Source organism: Chinchilla lanigera, unplaced genomic scaffold (genome assembly GCF_000276665.1).
Source record: "Chinchilla lanigera isolate Chin_1 unplaced genomic scaffold, ChiLan1.0 scaffold00029, whole genome shotgun sequence".
NCBI classification, from domain to species: Eukaryota; Metazoa; Chordata; class Mammalia; order Rodentia; family Chinchillidae; genus Chinchilla; species Chinchilla lanigera.
Genome location: NW_004955430.1, coordinates 3,978,013 through 3,989,827, shown reverse-complemented (window position 1 = coordinate 3,989,827; position 11,815 = coordinate 3,978,013). Strand labels below are relative to the sequence as shown.

At 42.9% G+C, this 11,815-nt stretch overlaps 1 pseudogene; it reads left to right on the top strand.

The window, feature by feature from the left end:
• The first annotated feature begins 1,762 nt into the window (after positions 1-1,762).
• Positions 1,763-2,630, top strand: LOC102005827 (annotated as a pseudogene).
• Positions 2,631-11,815: the final 9,185 nt, after the last annotated feature.

Genomic DNA, 11,815 nt, shown 5'->3' with positions numbered 1-11,815 from the left:
ACCCTTTCTGTAAGCCTATAAATAAATTTCAACAGATGCTCGGACTCAAAGGGTCCGTGTGAAAAGCCATCTCACCGGTCCTCAGAATCCTGCGCATGGCCTGCTTTCCTGACTCTGCTCCAGCTTTAGAAAGCTATACTTTGGGAAGCTGTTAATGCAGAAAACAGGATCTCCAAATGCTAGGCTACCCCAGAAAACCCTAGGAGGGCAGGTAACCCTGTAGGGAAGTGAGTAAACGCTGTGACCTAGATCTACAAGGTCTCTTCTCCGCTGAGCTTCCAATGGACATGAGAAATGTAGCCACTAGGCAGGCCTCTTTCCAGATCCTGGGCTGAGCTCCTGCTGAGCTGCTCCTCCTCTGTCATTGACCCCTCAGAAGGCCAAATTACAAACTGCGGAGTGCCAACCCGGCTCTATTGCATCCTTAAAATGGCCATGGAGCCATCCACTTCTAGCTCTGGCTTTGCAGCATTACTGAGCTGGGTGCACATCTAAAACGGGGCACATCATTTTCAAAACAAAGTAATTTTATTCATTTAATTTGAAAAGGGGAAAGAGCTAGCATCTTTCAAGAGGAAGAGGAACACAGAGACTCTATAATGACAGTAGGAAACCACAATGATAATTAGAATAAACTAGAATACTTAGAATAAATTGGAACAAATGCACCACTTCTTAACAGCAAGGGCTTTTTTCATCTTGTTCTCTATGGAAGCTGCAGTGCCTGAGCACCCCAGTGCTTAATCTGTGTCCAGCGAATAAATAAGTAAATGATACCAGGGAGGGGTGCTTCCTGTGTCTTCCAGGCTAAACATTCATCCTCATTACCTCACTTTCACTTCCTGACCTAACAGCCAGGAACCTGTACAGTCCCCCATCTGTCAGGACGAAACTGAGATTCAGAACACTCATGCTGTTTCTTCAGGGCCGTGGAGCTGCTGAGCAGATCCAGGTGTGTGGGGCCTGAAATTTATACAATTTAAATATGCCTACTTTAAAATATATATATATAATTACAAATATAAATTCAAGTGTTTAAACGTGAATGTCTCTCTAGAAAGAGGACAGAGATTCCAACAAATTATGAATGTAAAAATATTACCAGTATCATAAGATCTAGCAAAGTAACAGCAACTTTTGTCATTTGCTTGACATCTATTGCATCTTTCCTGACACTTGGTGGCTGCAGATTTTTTTCTACAAAGAAAACAGAAAAGCAGTGTGTTAGCTTGCCATTGCTGTAACAAAACACCTGAGGAAATCAACCTAAAGGAAAAAAAAGATTTATTTTGGCTCATATCTTCAGAGGTTCATGGTCAGCTGGCTCTGTTGTTTGTGGGCTTGTGGTGAGGCAGAGAATTGTGGTGATGGGAACAGGGGGCAGAACAAAGCCACTCACCTGGTAGCAGCCAAGAAGGCAGGGAGGGAGGGAGGGAGGGAAAAAGGGAGGGAAAGAGGGAGGAAGAAGGAGAAAGAGAAGAAGGAGGAGGAGAAGGAGAAGAAGAGGAAGAGGAAGGAGAGGAGAGCAGGAGGGTCAGGCATACATTATACCTGTCTTAGTTACTTTTCTGTCATTGCTGAGACAAAATATCTAACACCCACGGTTAAAGGAGGAAAGGTTGATTTGGCTCACAGTTTGTAGCTGTTTCAGTCCATAATCAGCTGGCTCCATGGCAGAGGGGCAACGGTTTGTGGTAGCGGCAGAAGACATCAAAAGCAACGAGAGCGAAAAGGGAGAATGAGCTCTTCCCCATCTTGCAGGATGGCAGGCAAAAAAACTGGGAAGCCAGATACTAAAGAGAAGGAACCCGAAGTCAAGAAGGCTGATGTCGCTGGCATTGGTAAAAAGGGTAATGTGAAGGCTTAAAAAGTCCAAGAAGGTAGAGCCCCACTGCAGCCGAAATCCTGTCCTGGTTAGAGGAACTGGTAGATACTCCCGGTCTGCTATGTATTCCAGAAAAACTTTGTACAAGAGAAAGTACACAGTGACTAAATCCAAGGTTGAGAAGAAAAAGAAAGGGAAGCTTCTTGCTACTGTCACAAAACCAGTTGGTGGTGACACGAATGGTAGTACCTGGAGGGTTAAGCTTTGAAAAACACCTAGATACTGCCCTACTGGAAAGGTGCCCCGAAAGCTGCAGAGCCACAGCAAGAAACGCTTCAGTGAGCACGTGAGGAAGCTGCGAGCCAGCATCACTCCCGGGACCATCTTGGTCAGCCTCACTGGGCGCCACAGAGGCAAGAGAATGGTTTTCCTGAAGCAGCTGGCCAGTGGCTTGCTGCCTGTGACTGGGCCTCTTAACCTTAATTGCATTGCTCTGCGTAGAACACACCAGAAATTTGTCATTGCCACCTCCACAAAAATTGGTATCAGCAACATGAAAATCCCCCAACACCTCACTGATGCTTACTTCAAGAAGAAGAAGCTGCGGAAGCCCAGACACCAGGAGGGGGAGATTTTCGACACTGAGAAAGAGAGACACCAGATTTCAGAGCAGCACAAGGTGGATCAGAAAGTGGCGGACTTGCAGATTTTACCAAAAATCAAAGCTGTTCCTCAGCTCCGGGGCTACCTGTGATCCGTTTTTGCATTGACAAATGGAATTTACCCTCACAAATTAGTGTTCTAAATTTCTTACTAAGAACATAATTAAATAACTGATATATTTTTTTTAAAGGGAGAATGAGAACAAAAGGACAAAACAAGGCTCTTTCTGCCCCTTTTATCTTAGTCAGACTTCAGGGATTCAGGCGGTACCAATCCAATCAGTGGACTGAATCAGCAATCACCCAGCCTTAATCCCAACCCCATAATCCCAGCATTGAACCATGAATCAATCACAAACTCTGGATTCAGCTACCTCTGGAAAAGGCCCGTCTAAAACTGCATGAAGCTTTGAGGGTCCATCTAGACACAAACCATAACAATACCCTTCAAAGTCATACCCACTTTCCCCAGTTAGGCCTCCCTCCTAATGGTACATTCTGCGATGAGTTTATCAATGGATAACTAGAGATCAAACCTCCAACATAACAACCTTTGGGAGACGGTCTAGATCTAAACAATAACATATAATTTCGTTCCTGTAATATGGTTGGTCAAAGTTTACTTTTATTATTTTCAACTTTGTGATTCATTATAGATGAATCTCCAGAGTCGCTGTCAAATTTGGGGAAAACTCTGCCATGTTGCTTTCATATCTGAGCTGTAACTGGGTGTTTCAAGGTTTACAGGAAACCAAGGGAGAGTCAGATTACAGTGTTAATCTTGAACCAACTTCACCAACTTGACAACAGCCATTATTAACCTGTTTGTGCTCAGCAGACATCTTCACTATAGTGATTTAATAAGTTTATGTTATCTTTGTTCCATGTCAAATTGGTAAGAAATTAAATCTTTCCCCAATGTGAGCATATGATTCACTCTTCATTAAAGGATTACCACAATTTCAAGAACTCCTTCACTATTTCTAGTCAATATTTCCTCTTACTGCAAATGAATGAACAAAATTTCCTTTTGTTAATTAATGAGTTAGTTTAATAGGATCTCAAAATTTTTTTCCTGTACTGTAGAGTAAACCCAGGGGCTGCACACTAAGCTACATTTCCAACTCTTTCTGGTTTTGATTTTGAGATAGGCTCTCTAAGTCACTGAGGCCGGCCTTGAACTCACAATCTTCCTGCCTTAGCCTGCTGAATAGTTGAGGCATGTGCCGCTACACCCAGTTCAAATTTTTCATTATACTTTCTCAGTGTCTATCAATTTTATTGCTCAGCTCTGCCACTGTGTTCTCATATTTTAATCTTTATATGAATTCTGTATCAGCTCTTTAAAATGTTTAGAGATGACTACCAAAAATGTACCATTCACCGATGTTCAAATCAAGAGCTGTAACTTTTCCTTTGCTTTATTGATGCATTACCAAGTGGCTTCCCAAATTACACTTAAAACAACATATTCCTACTTTAATTCCCTGCTAGCCAGATTTCTAAAATTTCCTCAGACATTCAGCACCTCCCTCTACAAGAAACAAAAGACACCAAGATGAAGCAAGAATAGAAAGAGACAGCATGGCCTTGGGAGGGGTGTTGGAGGGAAGAACCCTGGAAATTCTTTATCACCTGCCTCAGGGTAAACTGGCCTCTGCATAGCCAATGTGCAATGAACCCCAGGCCAAAGCTGGTCTGGCTCCGGGCCCAAGTCACTGACTTCCTAACTGAGTACTTGATAAAATAGAACATGCAGCTCCAAGAACATTAGGTCTCTTCTCCTATAGCAATGGTCTTCTTAAAAAAATGCCAAGAAATATCCAAGACCTTTTCTGTAAGGTTACCTACAAAAGTAAAATTTTCAGAAAATCACTAGGCTCAAAAGAAGTAGGCAAAACACCAAGTAAAGAGTCCTCAAAAAAACTCAAAATCATCAAAATACAAAGACAAAAAGAAATAGGACCATCTCTGCATTCCCATGGGCCCTCATTCTGGGAAGTGCAAGGTTGAGTCTGATACTAAGTCAGGGGCACAGTCAGATTTCCCTTCTTCCAGATGCTTCCTAAGGCACCAGCGAGTCCTTGTCACTACATTCATCCCCTGAGATCCATGATCCCAGCGCTCTAAGAACTACAAGCCTTCAACTCTACTGGGACTGGGGACACATCTGCCATACTCCCAGAGGGACAGTGGGATGATCCTCACTCCCTTTAAGGTATGTGGTGTGTGTGTGTGTGTGTGTGTGTGTGTGTGTGAGAGAGAGAGAGAGAGAGAGAGAGAGAGAGAGAGAATATCTCTTTAAATTTTAAATATGTCTTGGGAACCATAAACAAATATAATTAACTAAAAAACTGTTTCACAGCTGACATATCCATCTTTTCCTCCTACAAATTATTAAAGATATAAATGGAGTATGTATTCTTCATCTGAGTCACCAATACATGCATTCCACATGAAAATCCTCATTATGAAAGGATTTGGTAACTCAGTTTTCAAAATCATATTCTTAAAATAAGAATTCCACCTACTCAAGCCACTGGGAATGCACTGTTGATAAAGCATATACAAATATGTGTCTACCTTCAGTAAATTCACAATCTAAGAAAAGAGTGAAGCCAAATGCCTCTACAACCACGTAGGGCGAAATAGAGAACGGCCCAAGAACAGACCTGACACAGCGCTGAGGGAGCTCTGAAGAATCACATTTCTAAATAGGGAAATCAGAGGCATTTAATGCAATTTCAATCATCTAAATCAGAACTGTATTAAAAACAAGGGCAAAACTAATGCGATTCAAAGAACGTGGAAATATCTTGACAAGCAGAAATGAAAAGACGACAAAGCAACTGGTTTGCTTTCTCTTCTGCATGATTTTTACACAAAAATTGATATTGTATTTATTCCACATAATTATGCTTCACTAATCAGAGATCCTGGTCTATCATCTTCTGGATTATCTTGTTTTCCTGCCTCGTTTGCTTTCCATTTCCAAACTCTGCCAGTGTTACCCTACAGCATGACTGCAAAGTACATTTTAACTGAATTTGCAATTTGAAATCATTGATTTTTTCTTCAAATTTAAACAAACAGAAGTAACTGCCAGATACTTCCTACAGAAAATCTCATGGAAGAGAGAGTTAGATTGCTTTATGGAACCCGATCCTGGAAATAAAAATGTTAGGAAGTGAGATTTTTAAAGTGAATGTGAAAAGTGAGCCCCAAGCAGAGGGCCTCGGAGGAGAGAATTCTCCTGCTGCTGGAGGAATTGAGGGAGGACCCCCCCTTGAAGTAAGAGTGGGAAGAGAACTGTTTTGTGAGACACTAGGTAAGGTCTTAGTATCTGGGCTTAGGAGTAACTGTTCTTCAGTTCTCTGAATGGGGAGGCTATACGAAGGCAAGCACTCAAGAGACAATACTTTGAGGAACCAACCAAAAGTTCAACTCTGATGGGAAGAGGCGATGCGGACTCAGGCAGAGCCAGCTGGGCACCAAGTTCTGCCAGGGTGCAAAAAGCACCAACGTGGATGTGAGAAAGTGGAGTTCACACAGTGGGAAAGGATGGGGTGAACCTCAACACAACCTCAAAGGGCAAACATAGGAGGGGAGGCAGTAGTGAGAAAGACAAAGGAGCCCTGCAGTGGGGGCACGAGATTCTGATGACACTGGAGGAGACTTAAGAGCTCTGGGAAGCTCTGGGCAGGGAAGGGCAAGAGAGAAAAAGGGACAGGAGGGGAGGAGAGGTTTGCAAGGTGATTCCAAAGACAACACTGCCGGGACTCAAAGCCAGAGACTGTCACCACTGCCACTGTGACCCACACTGCCTGGTTGCTCTTCTCTGAGACGAGAAAGAAAGAGAATTCCCAATAGCTTATGCTTCCCTAGACACTGTGCAAGCCATATTTCTTTCTTTGTTTCTTTTTATTTATTTATTTATTTTCCCTGTACTGGGAATCGAACTCACGACCTTGCGCTTGCCAGGCAGGCACTGTGCTGCTGAGCTAAATCCCCAGCCCCTTGTGCAAGCCATATTAATAGGATCTCAAATTCATTGACTCTTGCTTCACTAGAATTCTTACATGGTGAGGGCTGAGACCCTGGGGCGGCTGGCCCGCGTCACAGACAGCTCGTTAGTGTTTTTCTCCTCAGGCCCCTAGTTGATGTCAACTCTTTACATAAAGAGGTAAGGGCCAGGCCATGGTACTCCTCCAGGAATGCTGATAGCCATGCCCTGGGTGCTGGTTACAGACATTCCCAGGGTGGCACCTCTGGATGTCAAGGCAGAGCCAGCATCTCTGCTCTGCATCACAGCAGCTCTCTGTGGTACTCCTGTCCCACTCAGTGCTGGCCTCAGTCTCCTTAGGCCCTGGATGCCATGCCTGTGCTGCACAGCCACAGTCCTGATGGAAACAGCATGGCTGGGCCTGCAGCCCTCTCCAGGGCACTCAGAGTCTGGGGCTATTATGGTTTGGGACAAGATGGTGCCCCAAAGGCTCATAAGGTCAGGGGTGGGGCCCTTGGAAGGTGATACAATCATGGAGCACTGGGCTTATCAATGGATTAATTTATTGATGAATTCATAGCTAAATGTGCTATTAGGAGCTGGGGCCCAACTGGATAAACTGAGTCACTGAGGCATGCCTTTGAAGGCTGTGTCTTGTTTCTAGTCCCTTTCTCTCTCTTTGGCTCTCTTCCTACTCTCTCTCTGCTTCCTGGGTTCCAAGACTTGTGCGGTTTTCCTCATTCATCCCCTGCTGATTATGGACTGCTGATTATGGACTGTACACTCTGAAAACATGAGCCAACATAAATCTTTTCTCTTTAAAGTGTAAGTGTCAGTCATTTTGTTCCAGTACCGGAAAACCTGACTAGATACAGAGGGAAATGGGCAAGTTCATCTTGGAGGCTCACAACCTTTTTTTTGACCCCCTTCACCTCAGCTCTTTTTCATGTGTAGCTTCCTTCCTGGCAAATGTCTCTTCTCCATGTAAATTAACACCTGTAGAGATATACAGGTGATCACTACCCCACTAACTCATCAAATACACTGTGAACTGCCAGAACTCTCACCACAGGTCCAGCCTGGGACATCTGACCCTCAGTGGACAATGCTTATGTTGCCCACTAAGCACTTGGATAAGATGAGGGGGTGGGTGTTCAGAAAGTCCTGCTCTGAAACATAGAGTGAACTTTAACTCTGGACAATTTCCAGGAGCTTTTCGTCTTACATGTCTTGAAGGTAGATGCTTGGGACAGGGACAAGGAATGTCTTAGCCCACTCTGGCTATTATAGCAAGCAACACACTACATAGCCTGAGTAGCTTACGAACAACAGAAATGCATCCTTACTGTCCTGAAGGCTAGAATGAATGGATTCGACACCAGAAGATTCAGTGCCTATTGAGGACATTTCCTTCAGATATGATGTCTCCTCACTGCTTTTTCATATGCAGAAGGGGCCAGGCAATCTCAGGGACCTCTTTTATAAAGGCACTCGTCCCACTCACAAAGGATTTACCCTTATAATCCAACCACTTCCCAAAGGCCCCATGTGCTAATTTCTTGCCACTGAGGGTTAGGTTTCAACGTAGAGGTCATAGAGTCAGGAGGAAGTAAACTAACTAAACTGCTTGGGCACACTAAATGAGCAAAGGAGCTGAAACAAATTTTGCCCGTGCCAGAGTAATTTTTGTTCATTCTAAATTTAATAATAGATTTTTAGGTCAAATCACTATTTCCCAGTATGCACCACCACCCACGCACTTATCACACAAACATGCATTGCATGAACTTCCTGGAGAGTAAACAGAAGCTCTACATCAGTGAATTCTAGAGATGAAATTATTTAAGCTACTTTGCTTATAAACCCCTGGAGCCTGCCGTAGCCAGATGGATACTTGGCAACTGATATGTACAAGCAATCCCCTCCGCAGCTGGGGGAACCTGGCTGGCACAGGGTGGGTCACTGGCTCCCAGCAGTCCTCAGTTCCAGGCTCCCTCCAAGCCCATCCTTGTAGCAAGAGCCTGTAGATGATTCTCCTGAGTGCCCTGGCTGTTGAAGAGCCCATTTGCTTGGAAACAGAAGCGGACTTGGGCCCTGAGCCGCTCGCCGTGCATTCCTGTTCCACTCCATATCACCCAGACTCTGTTGATACTTGTCAAAATCTTCATTCACAGGAACACCCTGCACCAGATTCTTTAAAGTTCTCAGAGATCTGGGATGGAGAGTCAGCTCTGCTGCCAAGACCTCAGAAATAGCACAGAATGAAATCTGCCAGCTTGCAGCTTAAAAAAAGTCAGCTCACCTTTGCAAGAGAAGGGAGAGCAGAGCAAATGAAAATCAGTAATGTTCCCATTCATCTGGCATAGTATTCCCCTTGGATATGAAATGACTCTTCTCTGGGCTGCAACTAATGATCATCTTGACCTCTGATGCGCAAATTTGTGAGCTGCTCACCATGCTGGGTCGTCTCCTCGGGAGAACTTTAGAGCTTGGAATGCAGGCTGGGAAAGCTGGAGCTGCTGCCTGGCTCTGGCTCTGTCACCACCCGTGATGTTTCACATAAGCTCTTCCTTCAGGTCTCAGTTTCTCCCGTTCCAGCATTAAATGCACAAAGGAACCCCCGCCCCCGCCAAGGATATTTGCATTCTTAAAAGGCAAAGACCCGAACTCTGATAGCTGTGGGGCTGCTTGCGCTCCGTGACTTGCCACCTCTGGGGCCCTCAGGGACACCTGTTATCCACGCCCCTCCGCACTCATCCCCCAGTAACTGAAAGCTGTCAGTTTAAAAAAAAAAATCTCTCTCTAGCTTTGGTGCTAATTTTTGGAATGGAAGAAGGATTATCTAGGACAGGATATCTAAGGGTTCCCTCAAGGTTGAAAGGTGGGAGCAGGATGGCCAGGGATGCCCTGTTATGTTTAGACTTCCCTAATATTTGAATATATAAGCTGCCAAACAGCAAGAGTCAGGGATGTGTGGTAAAGGGATTACTAGGGCAAAAGGAACTACCATAGGTACCATACACCTAAACTCTTTCGTTTCTGGGCAGAGTAGGAAAACATCTGCTGACTGCCCCCATCTCCATGAGCTAATTACAGTACTGGGTGCTTTCACATTTGTTACCTCCTCTAATCCTTTTGATGCCCCATGAACAGAGGCCCATGCAGGTCACATGATCTGCCTAAAGAAATAAGTGCTGATAGCATTTCAACTCAGGTTGCTCAACCACAGGCTTGCGTTCTTCCCATAATCCCCTGGACAGGGAGGCTCAATTTGAATTAATAAATAGTTACAAGTCTTTGGTGGAAAATCTCCCTAAAATTAGTCATAAAGGAAAATAAGATGCATTTATATGCCAGTTCTCAGAAACCTGACTACTGTAAAATGTGAAGCTCACTGATTGTAATTTGTGGTTGAAACATGTTGATCTTGTTCCCTTAGATAATGTACACAAAGCTCTAGCCTGGGAAGAAAAGGGAGAGTATACCTTCAACAAAGTGCTTATTTTGCTATGGCAGGCTCTCAAGCACGGAGAGTAATTCCAAACCCAACACAAGTCTTTAAAAGGAAAGAGAAATAGATATAAGTGTATACATTTAAATTATTAAATGTATACATTTAATAAATTTTAAGTTATTTTTAAGTGAGTCTGTTGATAGAAAAATGGGCAAAAGTCCTCAACAGACAATTGGTGAATAAAGTACAAATTAATGTTTTTGTTTTCACTTTCAGACTGGTTGATTAGACAATGATAAGTAATACTGAGAAAATGATGTAATTGGCCCCTTTGTGTACTGCTGGACAGTGTGAATTAACACATTTTGGAGTGGTAAAATGCATGAAAACATTATATATCTATTTTGTTTGAATTATTTTCAAAAAGCATATATTACTTTGGCAATAACAAAAATAGACATTAATTGTACTTACTCTAAAACAAAAGGAAATACTCTCGCATGTGTAAAATATTCGCAGTCAAAATAGGTATCTGATAGAATTGATAACAAGGACAAAGATTGGTATGGCCGAAGCAACTAGCTGCTATCCAGTAGCCATTGTTGCCTTTTTTCCTTTAGCGACAGGACTGCTTTGATGTCCCTTCAGCCTCTCTTGCAGCTAAGTATGTATGTCCAACTACAGAAGCATTATATGAGAAGAAAGCAAAAGTACTGTGAGACTTCTAGAGAAACAACTTAAAGGTGCTGACCAAGAACCCCTTGGATTCTTCCTTACTTTCTCTTCTGCACTACCTAGAACTTGGTCATGATGTCTGGAGCTTCTGCAGCTATTTTAGGCCAAAAAGTGACCTCAGTAATGAAAGCTTTCCAGAAAAATAACAGAGCAAAAGTTACATGAAGCTCAAGTCCCTGGTGACTGTCATATTAATCCTGTACTGTCTACCTCTGAACTATTTTAAATTAAAGAGAAATAAATGTCCATTTTGTTTAAGCCACTACTTGAAGTTTTCCATGAATAAAGCTGAACTTATTTCTAGCTAGTAAACTGTCAGATTGACAAGTCCAATAGTCAATAACTAGTTAGGTGAGTTATGTGGAAGCCATGTGGTAAAACTTACACAGCCATTTAAAACATTATATGGTTATGTGGACTCAGAAGAGACTCAGAATAGCAAAAGAAATCCAGGGTAACAAAATAAAAGCAGGTTGCAACACAGTCCCAGACTTGAAGTTATACTATAAAGCTACAGTGATTAAAACAGTATGATACTGGACAAAAAACAGACATGTGAATCATGGAACAGAATAGCAGGAGCAAAAATAACCTCAGGCACATACAGCTATTTGACCTTGCACAAAGGAGCCAAAACACACACTGGAGGAAAGATAGTCTCTTTAATAAATGGTGCTGGGGGCTGGGGATTTAGCTCAGCGGCAAAGTGCCTGCCTGGCAAGCGCAAGGTCATGAGTTCAGTTCCTGGTACCAGAGAAAAACCAAAAAACCAAAAATAAATAAATAGTGCTGGAAAATTGGATATCTGCACACCACAGATTGAACCTAGGCTGATATATCTTACCATGTACTAAACTAAAATCAAAATGGATCAAAGATATAAAATGGATTTAAAAAGAGACAATCTCTGGAAGATGAAATACATACAATTCATGAAGAAATACGTGTAGGCAAGGACTTTCTGAACAGAACCCTAACGGCACAAGAAATAGTACCAAGAATCAACAAATGGGATCATATCAAATTAAAAAGCTTCTGCATAGCGAAAGAAACAATAAGTAGAGTGAAGAGACAATCTACAGAATGGGGGGAGGGTTCCAGCTCTTCCACAGAGGACTAACATCAGTAATATATAA